This window comes from Hemicordylus capensis, chromosome 3 (assembly GCF_027244095.1).
Source record: "Hemicordylus capensis ecotype Gifberg chromosome 3, rHemCap1.1.pri, whole genome shotgun sequence".
NCBI classification, from domain to species: Eukaryota; Metazoa; Chordata; class Lepidosauria; order Squamata; family Cordylidae; genus Hemicordylus; species Hemicordylus capensis.
This window is the reverse complement of record NC_069659.1, coordinates 175886296-175905370: the sequence shown is the minus strand read 5'-3', so window position 1 is coordinate 175905370 and position 19075 is coordinate 175886296. Positions and strand designations below refer to the sequence as shown.

The following is a 19075-nucleotide window of genomic DNA, read 5'->3' as shown; positions in this document are numbered from 1 at the left end:
CCTCCACATACCGGGCTTGGTCTGGTACATTCATGAACCAGCCAGCCTTCTTGAAGGCCAGTCCAGTTCACAATTGAACTGTTTGAACTGGTCCAGTTCATGTTGAACCGGTTTCTGTCAAACCACTTCATGTACACCCCTATCTCTAGTCCCCACCAACTGGATCTCTGCCAGTGGGAGCGGGGGCATGAGCAGGGCCTGAGGTGCCAAGTGGAGGGCCCTGGCAGGTTCATATGGGTGAAAGCAGTCTGACATGTATCCCGGCCCCAAACCATGTAGAGCTTTAAAGGTCAAGACCAGCACCTTGAATCTAGCCCAGAAGAGATATCTAGCACTACAGTAATGATGCAATTGTTCATAGCAGCAGAGCCTCTGTGAGCTTGTTAGCAGTGTAGATGTGGTTCGGAGAAGCATGAAACAAGTGCATGTGTCCCACTCTTGGATCAGCAGCGTGCTGCACTGTGCATAAGCCAATATAAATATATCAAAGATAATGTATAACCAGCAGAACAGCAATCATCTGTTAACTAAAAATGAACTGATTTTTAGTTAAATGCCTGCTTGGGCCAAGGTTTAAAAGATGGCCAATGAAGGGGCCTCCGAGGCTTGCAGAGAGTTGGTGTTCCTCAGTCTGGGTGCCACCATTGAAAAGGCCTGGTCTTGGGTCACCACAAATCATATCTCTGATAGATGCAGGACCTGGAGCACAGAAACGCGCCCCCCCCACACACACACCACCACCACCACCAATGATCTTTGAATGGGTTCACTTCATATGGCAGGGAATGGCACTTTAGGTACTTGGTCCCAAACCATTAAGAGCTATATAAAACACATTCAAACAATGCCTGAACAAGAGAACTTGTGCACACCTTCTAATCAAGTATCCTAAAGCTGCATAGGGAAAGGGAAATGTATCATAACCAGTGACTATGAACATTCCCTATGAACATTCTACGCAACTTCTTAAACAGCTTATGTACATATTTGTACATGTGACTGGGGAGTCTGTAAAAAGCATCATCCTACATGCACAGAATCTCCATGCATAAGAACTTATTTATATGTAATGTTCAACTATGTATGATCTTTGTACCCTGTACGCATATACAAATTGTACAGCTACCACTTGTTAGGTTGAATGTACATACAGCAATCTACTTCTTATCTGTTTGAGATGGTCTGTACCAGGTTTACCTTTAAAATGAATGGATGTACAATCATTCACACTAACATGTGTACCCTCATTTGAATGCATGTACACTGTTATGGCTGACTATGTCTGACTATTTTCAAGGTGCGAGCAGGACCACAGACTGAATGGAGAAGCCCTCCTTGCAGCCAAACATACAGTCATCTGAGGGCATGGCCAGATAATTTGTTGGTATTCGGGATGGGAGCTTGAGTGCAGTTCTGCTTGCCCGCCTCCACCTTGTTTACTGAACGTATGGAGGATTTCTTATGAGAAGCTTGTTGGTCCTTTCAGAAGTTATGTTGAATGTGCCAAGGAAAGAAAGAGACCTCCCCCCGCCCCGCCACACATCCACATTCAGTATACACAGTCAGGATATATGCACAGTCCTACGAAATCTAAAATACATTCTGTAAGCATAGAGTACTTCAGTGTTAAGGTTGCCAGTTCTGACTGAAACAGAACTGTTTCTGGAGAGTGTTTCTCCCATTTTGTTCACAAGATCAAGCCATTAAAATCTCCAGGATTGTTCTTTAATCTTTCCTGGAGATTTATGCCAATTCCTGGAGTCTCCAGGTCAGTTCTGGAGGACTAGCCACCATATTCACCACTAAAAAAAAGAAAGAAATTGACTACCACAGATTTAAATGGAACAGGAACCTTATTTCATTATTTCTACTTTCCTAATAAATATTTTTCCACTTCTTGAGAGAACAATTATGTTTGTGAAGCTGTGTATGATGCATTTTGATGGTGTAATTAAACTTGCAAGCCATCTGTGCACTAGATTTCAGATTTTTTAAAAAGTGCAATATTTGTCTCATTCCATTTGGCATTTAAAGGGCTGAAGTTTTATGAAACTAGCAAGCCAAACATTATCCAGAAAATTGCCTGCCAGAACTAAAAGTATACATGTGGCTTTTAGTGAAGAACGTCCATCTTTCCTTTATCAGACCTGTGCTGTGACTCAACTGCTGCTTGTTAAACGAAAGCAAGAAGCTGATTTCATTCAAATGGCTTTTGTTATTAGGGTTGCTAGATGCCCATGGTTGGCCTGGACAGTACAAGAATTCACTGACGTATCCATGGCAACCATAATACAGGATGTATAAGTTTCTAACTTTCAGTTCTAAACAGCAGGAAGTGCTGCTTCTAGTCCACAGGGTTAAGAGAATACCCTGTCCCCCAGCCCTTCCCCACTGACTCTCTGTCTTTTCTTGTTCTCCCATGCTCTGTTGGATTCTTGGCTTTGGCATGAAAGGACTCTGCAGATAACATGTCTTCAGCATGTTTAGGTAGAAAAACAGGATCAATAATAGATCAGAGTCTTAGAGAGGCTTCGGATGTTACAAGCGCTGCACTGCCATCTTCCATGCCATCTCCTCCACAGAGAGCTAGCTGAGCTTGCTTGTAATGTCAAAAGACGATCTTGTATAGGAAAATTGTGCTCCCTGTATTGTTAGGCTGAAAGGTAATGAATGGTCCATAGTTACTGAACAGAGGGGCTATAGATCAGTGGTGGAGTACATGCTTTGCATGTAGAATAGTCCCAGGTTCTGTTTTCCCCATCTCCAATTAGAAGACTCTCAGGAAGCTGGGATGGAATTCCTGAATTCTTAGAGAGTTGACAACAGTCAGAGTAGGCAATACTGAATGTTAGGGGTGTGCAATTTGGGAATTCGGTGATTCGGTTTGGGACCCGAACCGAATCACCCCTGTTCTGTTTTGTTGCCCGAATATGAGCCACCCGAATCACCCTTGATTCGGTTCGGATTTGGATTTAATCTGAATCCGAATCTGAATCGATTTGGGGGGTAAAAAAGGGGCCCAGGGGCAAAATTTTGGGGTGGGGTGGTAGTGCCCAATGGGTGGAGTCTACCACCCCAATTTCAGGGGAATTGAGCAAAGGGCTGATTTTGGGGGAATTTTTGAAATTTTAGTGACTTTGGGGCAGTTTGGGGGCATAGCATGGGATCTGGGCAAAAGGAGTGGGGTGGGGTGGTAGTACCTAATAGGTGCAGGCTATCACCCCAATTTCAGGGGGATTGGGCAAAGGGCTGATTTTTGGAGAATTTCTGAAGTTTTCATGTCTTTGGGGCAGATTTGGGCAGAAAGTGGGGCCTGGGGCAGAATAGTGGGGTGGGGTGGTAGTGCCTAATGAGTGGAGGCTACCACCCCAATTTCAGGAGGATTGGACAAAGGGCTGATTTTTTGAGAATTTTTGAAGTTTTAGTGTCTTTGGGGTAGATTGGGGACAGAAAGTGGATCTGCCCCAAAAGAGTGGGGTGTGGTGGTAGTGCCTAATGGGTGGAGGCTACCACCCCAATTTCAGGGGGATTGGGCAGAGGCCTGATTTTTTGGGAATATTTGAAGTTTTGGTGTCTTTAGGGCAGATTGGGGACAGAAAGTGGATCTGCCCCAAAGGAGTGGGGTGGGCTGGTAGATAGTGCCTAATGGGTGGAGGCTACCACCTGTCCCCAATTTCAGAGTGATTGGGCAGAGGGGTGAATTTTGGTGAATTCTGAGGTTTGTTTTCATAAGGTGAAGTGTGCTAAATTGATTACTTCCTCATATTCATAGTAAGTGTGAAAAAGTGAAAGTGGGGTCATGAGAGTTGTCTAATTGAAAAAAATCTCATTTGCTATGATAGAATGAGAATTCACACCTCAGAATTCACACTCTGAAACTGCCCCAAAGTCACTAAAACTTCAAAAAAAATCCCCCCAAATCAACCATGAACCGAATCACCCAAATTTTTCGTGCCCGAAAATATCGGGGGACATCGGGGCACAGACATTGCTCATTTCGGGCACAGATCGTTCTGTGCCCGAAATTTTTTGCACATCCCTACTGAATGTGCTTACCTAATCGTCTGACTTGATAGGAGCAAACTCCATAGGTTCACCCAATGAACTCCATGGCTGAGCAGCAAGTAGATCCTTTAATCTCCTTTTCCCAACTCAAACGTAGGGATCTCCATGTCAAACACCCAATGCAATCCATTACACCACATTAAGTCTCTGTTGTGGATCTACATGCCAGGGATGCCATTTCATGAAGTGAGGCGAGGCAATCACCTCTGGCAGCATTTTATTGGGGTGACAGCAGGGCAGCCATCAGAGCAGTTCTTCAGAACCGCTTTGCAATGAGCGCCTCTCCTCAAAACTTTGCGAAGTTCAGAAGAAGCATAAGGAGAGGAGAGCTGGTCTTGTGGGAGCAAGCATGCATTGTCCCCTTAGCTAAGCATGGACCACCCTGGTTGCATATGAATCGGAGACTGTGTGAGCACTGTAAGATATTCTCCTCCTTAAGGGATGGAGCCACTCTGGGAAGAGCATCTAGGTTCCAAGTTCCCTCCCTGGCTTCTCCAAGATAGGGCTGAGAGAGATTCCTGCCTGCAACCTTGGGGAAGCCACTGCCAGTCTATGTAGACAATACTGAGCTAGATGGACCAATGGTCTGACTCAGTACATGGCAGCTTCCCAGTGGAGGCTCTTCACTTAGGGCAGGGTGGGCAACGCCCACCCACTCCAAAAGGCCAAAATGTCCAAAGAAACTAATGAAAATGGTCCAAAACAATAATAATTGTCAGCCATTCTGTCCTCTGCCACATTTTTAGGTCTGACTGACTCAGTCACTGCAGCCCTGCACTTCCTTGCCTGTAGCTTGCAAGCAGGCTGCAGTGTTGACATATAGTGGGCATTGGTAGTAAAATTCCTTAAACACCTATAAGAGCCCACGAAACAGTTTCACATAACAGTGTTCATAAGGCAGGAGCCAATCCAATGGCTTGCCTTTGTTGTCAAAAGATGGGCTGAATTCAAATAGCCCTATCAGGAAGACATCATACTGATTGACAGCTCCCTCTGCCTCTGACTAGCAATCAGTGTGGCCGGGGGCAGTCCTAGTCTTCTGAAGGAAGAGAGCGGCAATCGCCATTTTGTTCACTCTTGGACAGTGTGCTGACAGAAGAGCTTGCTGAGAGACCATTTATTTTGTTTATTTAGCCTCAGATTATGTGAGTTAAGTTTATGTAATTGTCAGATTATGTGCGTTTGGGCACCTTTGAGGAACAAATTGACACAAAACAAAATGTGCAGGTAGCCCCCTACCCCTCTCCTCAGGTCTGTACCTGAAGCAATCACTTTGCCCTACCACATGAAAGGGCCACCCCTGCTCAATGCATGCTTAATTTGCACTTTTATTATCATGAACTTGCAATAATTACTAATTTCCTGCCAGGTCTGCCATGATTAAAAAACCATCATTTCACAAATTGGGAATCTAATCTTCCCATAGTTGTAGTCTGCAGATATTTCCTATCATCATTTGGGCAGTTTTATTTATAAAACAGGAGGGGTAGATTAGAAGCTTTTTACACGCGCCTCCCTAGTTATGCACTCTGGGGCCCTGCCAAGCCACATCCTCCCCCCCACCCCGCCGCCTTCTCTGCATTCACTCAGCCCACCAATTTCTTCGCGCGGGACAGCGGAATAGGCATGGCCCCTCCCGCCCCTGGAAAGAGCAAGCTGCAAATGTGAGATATAATTATAAGCCCCTCGTGCTAGTACTATGTGGAAATAACAACTTGACAATTTGTGGAGGGTTTTGGTGGGTTGTTTGTTTGTTTGTTTGTTTTTAGCATTTTTAAATACACCAAAGATGGAGAGCCAGACAGATGGTTTTCTAGGCATTCAGGGTTACAAGTAAAAAGAGAGAGGGAAATGATCAATAAATATTTTAAAGCTCTCTGTTAGGCATTTCTGAAATAGTAAAAAGTGGCAGGTGGGCCAAGCGTCCAGAGAGGCCTATGCATAGGCCTTGCAGAAGCTCTCCAGGCAGGCCTTGGAGCAGACAGTCAAGAAAGGGTTAACTTTTCTCCCAGCCCGATTGGTTCTCCTGGAGTCTTGTGCTCTTCCCCTGCTTGGAATTTGTATGGAACTGCAGAGCCCAGGTAGCTGGCTGTTGGACTGAGGGTCTCCCTCCAACCAAGAAGGGAAGTAAAACATTTGCTGTTTGAAAGTAAACCCTTTGCTGTTTGTTGTGTGCGTGTGCGATTTGTTCGCCTTGGTCAAGCGACCATGCTGCTTGCTCTCGCCCTCCCCCCACTCCCATGAATCGTGTGTGTGTTGCACATGGGAGAGAGATCTCATCCTGCATGTGTGTGAGAGAGAGAATTCTTAAGCTTTCAAAAACAACCAACAAAACATTTCAAAGTATGTCAAAATGTGTACTCACGGCATGTTTTTATAACTGTCTGAAAATGGGTGTCCTTGAGTGCAGAGGCTATTACAGGCAGGAACATAGCAAGGTTGGAGTGGGCCCAGAGACAAGATTTTAAAATGCGCCCCCCTCACTGAAGCTCAGCTGATGAAGTAAAGAAATCTTAAATGAGACTGAATAGTGGTAACAAAAAACATAGTAAAATTTGTGTGTGTGTGTGTGTGTGTGTGTGTATATATAGATATATAAAATGTGAATTTGGTTCGTCCCTGGGTCTGCCTTTTAGCCAATCAAACAGACTCAGTGGAAATCATTTAGAGGCTTTTATTGCTACTGCAGTTAGCAAGGTATTCAACGGGCTGATTGCTCTACATTGAATATGAATTGGTTACAGCTGAGGTTCTCTTTTATACAATAAACAAAATGGATGCTGAGGCTCCCAGCCCAATACACATAACAAACTGGTGATCTAACCCTTTCAAATGCACATGCATAACTTGACTCTATTGTCCATCAGGTGATTCCCCCTTATTTGGTTAGATCCTGTTTTCTTAACTGTCAGCAAAGAACAGTGAGAACCTTGTGAAAACCAAGTTTCTTAGATACAATTTAGTGGAGAGAGATAACGACGTTGATCATGAGAGGCCGTGATGTCCCTGAGCTGGGCTGGGGTTACTTTGAGTTAGAATGTGGTATGCTGGGCAAACATGGATGCACATACACATATACATACACATATATACACACAATAGAACATCATCCTAAATTATTTTTTAAAAGGTTTTGTAAATTGTGGACGATGCAAGTCATTTAATGGGACTAGAGAAAGACATGCTGTTCTGGTAGCTCCAGGTCTTAACATTCACATCAGTTTCAGAGGATGAATACAACCGAAGGAAGCCCAGGCAGGTGCGCAGCTGGGGGAGTCAGTCATGTGACTTGCCTCTCCCCCCCCCAGGCAGTGGGCCCCCAGACAACTGTCTCACCTTGCCCTATTATAGTTACGCCCCTGTTTACAGGTATGTTCCTTGGAATGGCATAGCCACCTAATGGTGCAGTGGGGAAGTAACTTGCCTAGGGAGCAAGAGGTTGCTGGTTCAAATCCCCACTGCTATGTTTCTCAGACTCCTATTCGGGCAGCAGTGATATAGGAAGATGCTGAAAGGCATCATCTCATACTGCGTGGGAGGAGGCAATGGTAATCCCCTCCTGTATTCTATCAAAGAAAACCACAGGGCTCTGTGATCACCAGGAGTAGACACCAACTCGATGGCACAACTTTACCTTTTACTTCCTATATGCCCACAGGAGTTAGTGTTGTTTTGTTTTGTTTTGTTTTTGTGCTCCACCCCTGAGCCACCCCACTTTGGCTCTGCCCACCTGCCTGGCGCCCACCCAGTCCCAGGAGTCACCAGCTGCCACTGCAGCTTCCTATGTCCCTATGAGAGAAGAGAAAACTGCTGACAAGCTTCCCACTGCCCCAAGCCACTTTCCAAACTTCCATGGGACAATTTTGAAAGCAGAGTGCCCTCCACCAGGGGAATGGGGCAATGCAGCATTTAGCACTTTGCTTTGGGGCCACTCTGTCTACATAGCAGCAAGAATTGTGTTTGACTATAAAGGACCAATTACATTGAACTTCCTCATATGGACAAAAAATACAGAATGTTGCATGTGATGGTCAGAGATAAATTGCTGAGCAGAGCCAACTAATTCAGACAATTGCTAGTCCACCAAATAATTTATTCATTCTGTTTTACCTTTTTCTCCCCTTCCCCACAAGACTCACTAGTTTCATCATATTAGCTCTGACAAGATTTGCCTCATATTCAGGTCATGATTCATTCAGACAACATTTTCTTGTAATAAATAAATATGTTCACGGAGGAGATGAACTGGGAGGAAAGTTTAGCATAGCCAGCTTCTAATGGCTGCACTTTGGAATTCACTGGGTCACATCACAGTCTGAGGAGAGATAAGAGAGCAAGCTGAGAAATTACACTGAAGGCACAATAGAAGTGTTTAGCATAGAGTTAAGTGCCTACCTCCCCTAGACAGTTGGGAAACTGCATGCTGTATATTTATCAAGGGTCACCAAGTTGGATGCATGTTTCAGACATTCTGAGGGAAAATCAGTTAATGTATACAGAGTATGGGGATGCATGTGAAGGGCACACTTCCGGAAATTGCTACATGAAATATAGATGAGGAGAAGAGCATGATATATAGATGTTCAGGCGAGAGATGAGGCGAAGGTCCCAGGGTGATGCATTGCTGCCTCCAAATGTGGGTAGTGAGCCTGCATCACAGATGATAGGACTGAGAAGTTAAGAGTCAGGCAGGAAAAGATTATAGAATGGAAACCATGACTGTAGTGATAGACAATCCCTGTGAGCCAGTTCAGATATTGAAAAGCTGAGCAATAGCCTACATGAAGTAGGTCTCTTAGGATGCTCATGTGATCTGGACATACACATATTCAGTACAATTTCTGCAATTCTTCCTCCTCGGCAACATAATGAAAGGAGAGCGGATATCAGTCATATCCCACTGCATCTAGGCCATATTATTTGCTTCTTATGTGTGATGGCGGTGGTGATTATGCATTAGGGGTGTGCACGAAATGATTTTTTGTGATTCGATCTGTACCCAAATCAAAACACCCCCGTTTCGATTTGTGTCCGAATCTGACCCATCCGAATCAGCCCAGATTCGATTTGGATCCAAATTTATCCGAATCCGAATAGATTTGGATCGGAAAAATGAGTCGTGGGGTCAAAAGAGTGGGGTGGGGTAGTAGTGCCTAATGGGTGGAGGCTACCACCCCAAAAGAGCCCCTGGTGGCGCAGTGGTAAAACTGCCGCCCTGTAACCAGAAGGTTACAAGTTCGATCCTGACCAGGGGCTCAAGGTTGACTCAGCCTTCCATCCTTCCGAGGTCGGTAAAATGAGTACCCAGAATGTTGGAGGCAATATGTTAAAATCATTGTAAACTGCTTAGAGAGCTCCGGCTATAGAGCGGTAAATAAATGTAAGTGCTATTGCTATTGCTATTGCTAATTTTTAAAAAAAATGGGCAAAGGGTTGATTTAAATTTTTTTTGAAGTTTATGTGTCTTTAAGATTTTTTTTTTTTTTTTTTTTGCTAGTAGCAGTAGCAAATGAGAGTGGGTTCATGGTTTCTCATTGAAAATCTCATATGCAACCAGAGAATCTACACTCAGAACACTTCCAAAACAACAGAACCCAGTACACCATGGGTTATCAAGCCATGGGGGTGGTTGGCACACTATGTTCACTATGCCACCACTCTCTCTGGGCCATCCAAGTGCCCCACATGTGCAATTCTGGGGCTGCTGAAACCTCCATTCTTCACTATGGGGGAAAAGAGTAAACTTGGCTTCAAAAATCAAATAATATTGAGCCCTTTGCCCAATCACTCTGAAACCTAGGTGGTAGCAGGCACCCATTGGGGCACTACCACCCAACCCACTCTCCCCCCCCCAAAAAAAAATAACAGCAACATCACACATCTACAACACCCGCAGAGCTTTGCAAAGAACAAGTTTTGGTCACGCACATTCACATCCCCCCCAGAAATGCAATTTATCCACACACAAGAGTGTGAAACAACAACTAACAACAAACACCACACATAAATTTTTAAATTCAATTGCTCCAACCCCAAAGCCCATGCTCCACTGCTGCAACCCCAAAGCCCATGCTCCACTGCTGCAACCCCAAAGCCCATGCTCCACTGCTGCAACCCCAGACCCTGTGCTCCACTGCTGCAACCCCAAAGCCCTGCGCTCCCCTGCTGTCACCCCAGACCCCGCGCTGCGCTCCCCAACCCCAGACCCCGCGCTCCCCTGCTGGCCAATCTGCAGGCTGGAAGGGCCGGAAATTCAAACAGATGTCAAAACTCAAAATGGAGACTGAAGGAGAAAGATTTTTTGTGATTGCAAAATGGAGTTCCAAAACAGCCGAAACAACAAAACGTTTTGTATCTGAAACAGGGACGTTTTTTTTGGCTACAACATTTTCTGTTTTAAGCATTGGGTGTTTTGTTTTGGCCACAAAACAGCTGAAACGGCCTGTTTTGTGCACAAAACGTTTTGTATCTGAAACGAAACGCACATCCCTATTATGCATAGTTTCAAGACCCACATCTGGGCCCCACCATGTAGGCTTTATCAGGATGCTCACTGTTGGAACCAAGCCATGGAAGTACTAGGTCAGACTCTGTGTTGGCTCAGAGAATGCATAGCCAAATGACTGATAGTTATGATCCCAGATGTCACTGCAGCCTATGCTGTTGTTCAGCAGCCTGAACAGCAATAGAGAATGAGCCTTCTTTGTGCAGTAACAGACCTAAAGCAAGAATACTCCATTCCTCTAGGCCTACATCACACATCTGTTTTCTTTTAAAAATACACCTAGGACATTTTAACCAGACACCTAAAAATGTCAAGTGTATACGCAACAAGCACATGTTTGCAAACGTGTTTATTATGCACACTCCTCAGGGGCCTGTAATCAGCTGCTGCTTAGGGATGTGCAAACAGGTTCTATGTCGAACAGTTTTGACATCAAACTTGTTTGGTTTGGTGGTCCTATATCGAACCGAATCCACTCTGGTTCAGTATCAGACCAACACCAAGACCACCAACACCCCCAGCCATTGGGCGGCAGGCGGGGGGAGTCACAAGTTTGTTTGTTTTTTTAAAAAAAATTAGTTAACAAAAATAAATTTCTCTCAATGCCACCTGGTCCGGGGGCTTAGATTCGGCCAGTGGGTGGGTGGGGTGTCTCTAGAAGTCTCTCCCCCCCGCTGGCCTCCATTATGTGTCCAATTGCATGGTTCAGGAGGTCTTTGGCCCATTCCAGGCCTCAACCCATGTTGGTGGCCATTTTGGAGGCCGTCGCACATGCCCAATGGGCCTCTATGTGGAACATCTGGATACGCCCCCCACCCCAATGGCCGAATCTAAGCCTCCAGACTGGGTGGCAGTGAGATAAAATTATTTTTGTTAACTAAAAAACAATTTAAAACTAAGGTTTTTAAAACAAAAAACAAACAAACAAACAAACTCATGAAACACCCCCCCCCCAAAAAAAATACCTGAACTGAACATGGGGGGAGGTTTGGTGGGGTTGGCAAAACCAAACACGCCTGGTCCAGTTCGAGTCTGGTCTGCACTCGAACTGAACCAGGCTACCCGGTTTTGTGCACACCCCTACTGCAGCTACTTGTACAGAAACCTGGGTTTGCTCACATAATGTGTGAAAAGTAGATTAAAATTAGCATACATTTGTAGTGCTGCAGGGTTAGCATACAATGCATGAAGGAAGGAAGGAAGGAAGGAAGGAAGGAAGGAAGGAAGGGACGGCCTGTTCTGGATGAGGTTACACTCTCTCTGAAAGTTCAGGTATGTAGTTTGGGAGTCTTTTGGAACCAAAGCTCTCCCTGGCTTCTCAGGTTGAGGTGGTGGCCAGGAGTAGTGTTCCCTCCAAGGTGTCCGCACATGCCTTACAATTTTTTTTAGTCCGCTCAGTTAATTTTAGATCCCGCTCAGGATGAATCAGGAAGGGCCCATTCTGAATGCATATGTACACACACTTCCTTGATATTCCCACTCAGAACAAAACTCATCCCGCATACAGATAAAAAAAATTAGAGAGAACATTGGCCAGGAGTGCTTTTTAACAGCTTTGGCTGATATGTTAGCTATGTCCATTTCTAGTGGCAAATGACCTTAAAACAGTGGTACGTATGCTGGTAACCTCCAGGCTTGACTACTGTAATGTGTTCTACATCGGGCTGCCTGTGTACATAGTTCGGAAACTACAGTTGGTACAGAATGCGGCTGCCAGATTGGTCTTTGGGACTACATGAAGGGACCACATAACATTGGTTTTGAAAGAACTGCACTGGCTGCCAATATGCTACTGGGTGAAATACAAAGTGCTGGTTCTTACCTATAAAGCCCTTAATGGCTTAGGTCCAGGCTATTTAAGAGAGCACCTCCTTTGTCATAAACCTTGCTGCCTGTTACAATCTTCTGGAGAGGTCTGGTTATGAATGCCACTGGTGGCAACCCATGACCGGGTTTTCTCTGTGGCTGCCCCTTTCTGGGCTTTGGAATATGCTTCCTGCTTAAATAAGAGCATCTCCTTCTTTGTTTGTTTTCAGGAAGAACCTCAAGACTCTCCTGTTTTCTCAGGCTTTTAATTAGAATTAATTTTAAGAATTTAAAAAACTTGTTTTAATAACTATTTTATTCTGTTGTTTTTATTGTCATTTATTTTTATCTGTAACTTTTAAAATTTTAAATTTTGTACACCAGCTAGAGATGTACGTATCAGGCGGAATAGAAATATGATAGATAGACAGATAGATAGATAGGTGACTCCCTAGCAGGCATGTAGCTTTTACATGCTGGGAATTGCTGCAACATCACAGCTGGTACATCTGGGTGATTGCAGTGTCTCCAGAGTTAACTAGACTCTTGTTCTTCATAGGTGTGAAGAGAGAGAAATGTGCTCTATTGGCTCAGATGCCACTTGACTAGTACTTGAATTAGTGGGGGGCCAAAGGAGACCTGCATCTCTCAGCATTTTCCATTCCCCCCAACTACTGCTGCTTTTGGAAGGCTACAAACAGGGACATGCTTTGATAAATGGCGGTGGTGGTGGTTAGGAGCCAGGGCTTGTAGAGTCCATTAAGGGCCTCCGTGTGTCCCCCCCTAATCTGAGCATTGCATTTGGCTGGGATGTTCCTTCCTGCCCTCCCCGCAACCAGTGACCTCTGCATGTACTTGCTTCCTCCACCTCTTTTCACACTTGACTATCTCCATCTCCATTACCACTCCCAACTACATCCCTGGCCAAGGAATACCTGAAGTACCAACAGGCACATTGTAGGTAGGAGAAGGCCCACAGCTCAGTTGTAGAATTAATGTAGGCAGAAGTTTCCAGGTTTGATCCCTGACATGTTCAGTGGAGAAAGAAGAAAGAAAAATTAAATTTTAGAGTTGGAAGAGACCCTGGAGGTCTTCTTGTCCAACCCTCTGGTCAATGTCGGAATCTGCTGACACATCCTTGGCAGATGTTCAGCCTCTGTTCAGATGTCCAGCCTGTGTTTGAGAACCCCCAGCAAAGGAAAGCCCACCACTGCAGGAAGCACGCTATTCCACTGTTGAACAGCTCTTATACTTTGGAAATGCCTCCTACTATCTAGTCTGAATCTGCTTCCTTGTAATTTCAACCAATTGGTTCTAGTCCTGCCCTCAGGAATAACGCATCAGCTTGGCTAGGGAAGCCCTGTCCCTGAGACCATGGTTCTCTGCTGCCGACTGGAGTAAACAAAATGGGGCTTACTGGACCAATGGTTTGATTTGATATAATATAATATAGCTCCATATGATTTTTCTTCTTCCTTTTTCTTACCAGGCCAGGTCAGAAATCTTGCTTGGGTCAGAACAGACAGATTAACCAATTGTAAAGTTTTCTGGAAATTTGTACTATACAATATTTAGTAAAAGAGTTTACTCATAGGTGTCAATTTAATAATTCAGTAGAATCAGTGCTACAGTTTACAGAGAACAATTTGTTATGGGGCAGCCAACAAAGTTTATTATTCATTCATTCCTGAACTGGAACATTTCAAGCTGCAGGTGTGTGTGTGTGTGTGCACGTGTGTAAAAGTTCAAATGCTCTTCCATTAAGTAAAACTCCTTCTGCATAGAATACTAAAATCTCAGGAAGAAAGGTGTGGCCTAGCTTTTCCAGAAATGCTATTTTTGTATCGGCAGAAAGGGATTTTCTTATGGAAAGGCACTAAAGGTTCAAAACCCACCTGTGTGGCTGTCCTGGAAGACAACTCTATGCAGAATGCCATTGTTGACACCTGACAGATATTGGGATATGAGTACACACTCTGTACTGTGGTTCTGTGGCAACTGCACTGCACTGCCTGTTGGCTTTTGGATGTTGGTATTTACTTTAAGCCCATCAGCCTCAGACCTATGTCTCTTAGAGACCATCTCCCCTGAAACAAACCCACACACCGTCTGTGTTCTGTAGATTATGTCAGCTCTGAATTCCCTAAATATGTAAGTAATGGAATCAACACCGAGAGCAGCTCCTGCACCATAGCTTCCTGGATGGTGAAGGGTGAGTTATCCAAGGCTCAATTTGGAATGGGCTAAATTAAAATGAATTATTTTGCCCCAAAATAAAATGAAATTGTTATCAGGACCATTCTGATGTTCACAGTCCCAATGATGTCACTGAAAGTGTGATAAGCCTAGAAGCCTTTTTACCTATCTTCCTCTCACAAGTTCCCCCCATTTCCTTTCCCCAAAAAAATAATTTTCAGTGCATGAGCAGTACTATGCTTCCTATGTGCACATGCCTTTGAGGGAGCCTGTACCTTGGATCATTCATTCATTCATTCAATTTCTATACCGCCCTTCCAAAAAATGGCTCAGGGCAGTTTACATAGAGACATAATAAATAAATAAGATGGATCCCTGTCCCCAAAGGGCTTACAATCTAAAAAGAAACATAAGATAGACACCAGCAACAGTCACTGGAGGTACTGTGCTGGGGGTGGATAGGGCCAGTTACTCTCCCCCTGCTAAATAAAGAGAATCACCATGTTAAAAGGTGCCTCTTTGCCAAGTTAGTAGTTTTTAAATGAACACATGCAGAGTCATTTACACACAAACATGTACATCTGTACAGAGATCTACACATACAATGTGTACAATGGAGCTGTAGCCTCATAACAAGCCCATCATAGGAAAGCAGCTGTGCATTGGCAATCTGGCCACAAGTGACTTGTTTCAAGTAAGAAAATCAGTTTATTTCATAATAAACTAATTTATGATTAAAATCAGTATTTAAAAAGAATATAAGATAAATATGAATTAAAATGGGAATGACAGAAAATTAAATGAATGAAAATCAAAATGATTTTCAAAATGAAAGCAAGACCAATTAAAAAAAAAGAAAATAAAACGTTGGTTTTTTCCTTGCATGCCCTGTGGTGGCCAGTAGTGTGTGGGCACAGGCATGGCTTGTTTCCACTCTTCTCACCCTATGCCAGCTGCCTCTCTCTCTCTCTCTCTCTCTCTCTCTCTCTCTCTCTCTCTCTCTCTCACCTTGCCCTACTATGGCCTTAACCCCAGGTGTGCAGGCTGGTAATATGCTGGGTTCCCCAACCCAGTGAATGACCAGCCCATGCGCCTGGGATTAACACTGTGGCAGGGTAACACAGAGAGAGGCTATAGGGTAACTTGAGGGTATGAGAAGAACGTGACACACCTGCAGCTTATTCTCCACGTCTCCTGCCCTACCCCTACTGACTCTCACTGCGTATGCCTAGTCTATACTACAAATTTATACCAGATTAATTTTCATGGCTTCCACCAAACAAACATAGGAATTGTAATATAGTATAGCGAGGGTGCTGAGAATTCTCCTCTAGGGCAGCGATTCTCAATGTGTGGGTCCTCAGTTGTAATTGGACTTCAGATCCCATAATTCCTAACCAAAGGCCACTGGGGCTGAGGATTATGGGAGTTGAAGTCCAATAACTTCTGGGGACCCACACGTTGAGAAACCCTTGCTCTAGAGTCTATAGATCTCTAACAGAGAATTCATAGCATGCTCACTAGACTACCATCCCCAAGGCTGTTTGGTGAAAGCATACAAGTTAATCACAGACCTACAACTTACAGAACTACAATTTTCAGCTCAAGTGAGGGAATGACAATGAAACCCATTTAAATCTGTGGTGCATTTGTCCACTTATTGTAATGTTCGGGTGCCTAGTTACATCCTAGGTTCCAAACCAATTCTAACAGCATATTCATCCTACAAGTTTTTGTTTGTTTTCTACCAGTTTTATTGTTTGGCTTCCCACAAGGAATCCTGGGAATTGTAGCATGGTGTAGAAAGCTCTTGCTCCCCTCACAGGACTAAAACTCTCAGGGTTCCCTGAGGAGAGTGAGTGACCATTAAACTAGTTTAAGCCTGCAGTATAGGTATACCTTAACACTCTTAACTTTTCTGAACTACAGAAATGTCCTTGTCACAAAATAGTTTCTTTCTGCAAGAGTCCAAACCTCTCACTCATGTGTTTCTTTTTCTTTTTTTCTCTCTATTGCTCTCTCCTTATGGGATTCTCTACTCAGTCACCATATTTCCACTTTCCTTCACTCATAAATCCATATGATCACAGAGATCATCTGGGTGCGTCGGGAAGTCTGATAGTGCATAAATTGGTTTAGTCTGCTTTACCTAGGGTGTTATAAAATTGATGTGAAGCCTGCTGAAGTCTATCATGAGATAATTCCTGGCAGTTTCAATATCCTTAGCTTGCAATCAGTTAGCCAGTTTAAAGGCTGCCGTTAAAAACATTCGTAGGATTCAATATTTTTTTTTAAACCAATAGCTTCGTTCATATGTGTCTGGATTTCAGGCTTGTCAGGCGAGCCTAGTGAAATATGGTGGTTTGAAATGGGCTAGCCTGCAGCCAAGTATCAAATTATTACTCTCAAATCGAAAGCGCAAGATGGCATTTTCATAGATAAAGGAGGCTGGGCCAATATCCAGGCTACAGTTTGGTACCACATAATGATTAAAATGTGTGCTAAGAGGAACTGAGTGCTTCTCATCACATTGCCAGCTTCAGAGTTCATGCTGTTACATTAGGATAGAGGTTCTCAAATCTCACTACTAAACTGATCACTGCCAACCTTTATGTTTTGAATGGACAACCACCTGTTCCTTGCCAGCAGCATTCAGTGTCCCAGTTCGGAGGGAATCTAAGTCAACAAAGGCAATCTTCTCCTCTGATTGTTCTTCTATGAGTACCAAGGAAACTTCAGGGATGCATTCCCTCATGGATGTTTTGATAGCTTAGCTGTGCATGGAGTATCAGTGGCTCTGCATTCCTTCCTCCAAAGGAGGCACAGAAAGCAAACTCTGAGGTACAGGACGAAGGCTGCCTATAGAAGCTAGGTGAATGGGCTTATAAATGGGCTTATATATCTGTGTAAACTGCCCTGAGCCATTTTTGGAAGGGCGGTATAGAAATCGAATTATTAATAATAATAATGATGATGATGATGATGATGATGATGAAAGAAATAATAATAAAGAAAGAAAGCAGGCCTACAAGAAAGAACAAGTCAAGAACTGAGCAGAAAAATGGAAAAATAAGCCCCTGCATGGTCAATATTTGCACAATACAAGTGGAAAATCAGACATCACCAAGACCTGGCAATGGCTTAAGGATGACAACTTGAAGAAAGAAATAGAGGGTTTAATACTGGCTGCACAAGAACAAATGCAATTAGAGCCAAAGTAGAAAAATCCACAACAAACAGCAAGTGCCACCTTTGTAAAGAAGCAGATGAAACAGTGGAACAAAACAAAACAGGCCTCGGATACCAAACATCTAAAACATCCAGTAAAATCAACCATCTGCTGTACATGGACGATCTGAAGTTGTATGGAAAGTCCCAGTCAGAAATCGAATCACTGCTAAACACTGTCCGTATATTCAGTAGCGATATAGCAATGGAGTTTGGACTAGACAAGTGTGCTGCATTAATAATGAACAGAGGGAAAATATGAAAAACAGAATGAATAGAACTACCCAATGGAAGCAACATCAAGAACTTGGAAGAGAAAGAATATTACAAATACTTGGGTATTCTCCAGGCTGATAACATTGCACACACTGAAGTTAAAAGAAAAATTGGAAGTGAATACATCAGGAGAGTTAGAAAAATCCTCAAGTCCAAACTCAATGGCGGGAACACCATACAAGCCATAAACACCTGGGCTATACCTGTTATCAGATACACTGCAGGAATAATACACTGGACCCAGGCAGAGCTAGAGATGCTAGATCGTAAGACCAGGAAAATAATGACCATCAATCATTCTCTGCACCCCTGCTGTGATGTCGATAGGCTATACCTCCCTCACAGCTCAGGTGGAAGAGGAATGCTGCAAGTCTATCAAACAGTAGAGGAGGAGAAAAGAGGCCTTGAAGAATATATAAAGGACAGTGAAGAAGATGCACTTCAAATGGTCAATAATGCGAAACTATTCAACACCAATGAAACAAAGCAGGCCTACAAGAAAGAACAAGTCAAGAACCGAGCAGAAAAATGGAAAAATAAGCCCCTGCATGGTCAATATTTGCACAATATAAGTGGAAAATCAGACATCACCAAGACCTGGCAATGGCTTAAGGATGGCAACTTGAAGAAAGGAACAGAGGGTTTAATACTGGCTGCACAAGAACAGGCACTAAGAACGAATGCAATAAGAGCAAAAGTTGAAAAATCAACCACAAACAGCAAGTGCCGCCTTTGTAAAGAAGCAGATGAAACCACGGACCACCTAATCAGCTGTTGTAAAAAGATCGCACAGACTGACTACAAACAAAGGCATGACAAAGTAGCAGGGATGATACACTGGAACATCTGCAAAAAATACAAGCTACCTGTAGCCAAAAATTGGTGGGGCCGTACAATTGAAAAAGTTGTAGAAAATGAAGATGCAAAAATATTATGGGACTTCCGACTACAAACAGACAAACATCTGCCACACAATACACCAGATATAACTGTAGTCGA

The 19075-nt window shown here is 43.7% G+C and overlaps 1 long non-coding RNA gene across 5 annotated transcripts in view; it reads left to right on the top strand.

Annotated features, from left to right (window-relative positions):
* The first annotated feature begins 5096 nt into the window (after positions 1-5096).
* Positions 5097-19075, top strand: part of LOC128352332 (uncharacterized) — a 33481-nt gene continuing 19502 nt past the window's right edge. For all 5 annotated transcript variants that reach the window (XR_008320330.1, XR_008320329.1, XR_008320327.1 and 2 more), the window contains exon 1: positions 5097-5210. This is a non-coding gene — a long non-coding RNA (uncharacterized LOC128352332). The remainder of the gene's footprint in view (positions 5211-19075) is intronic.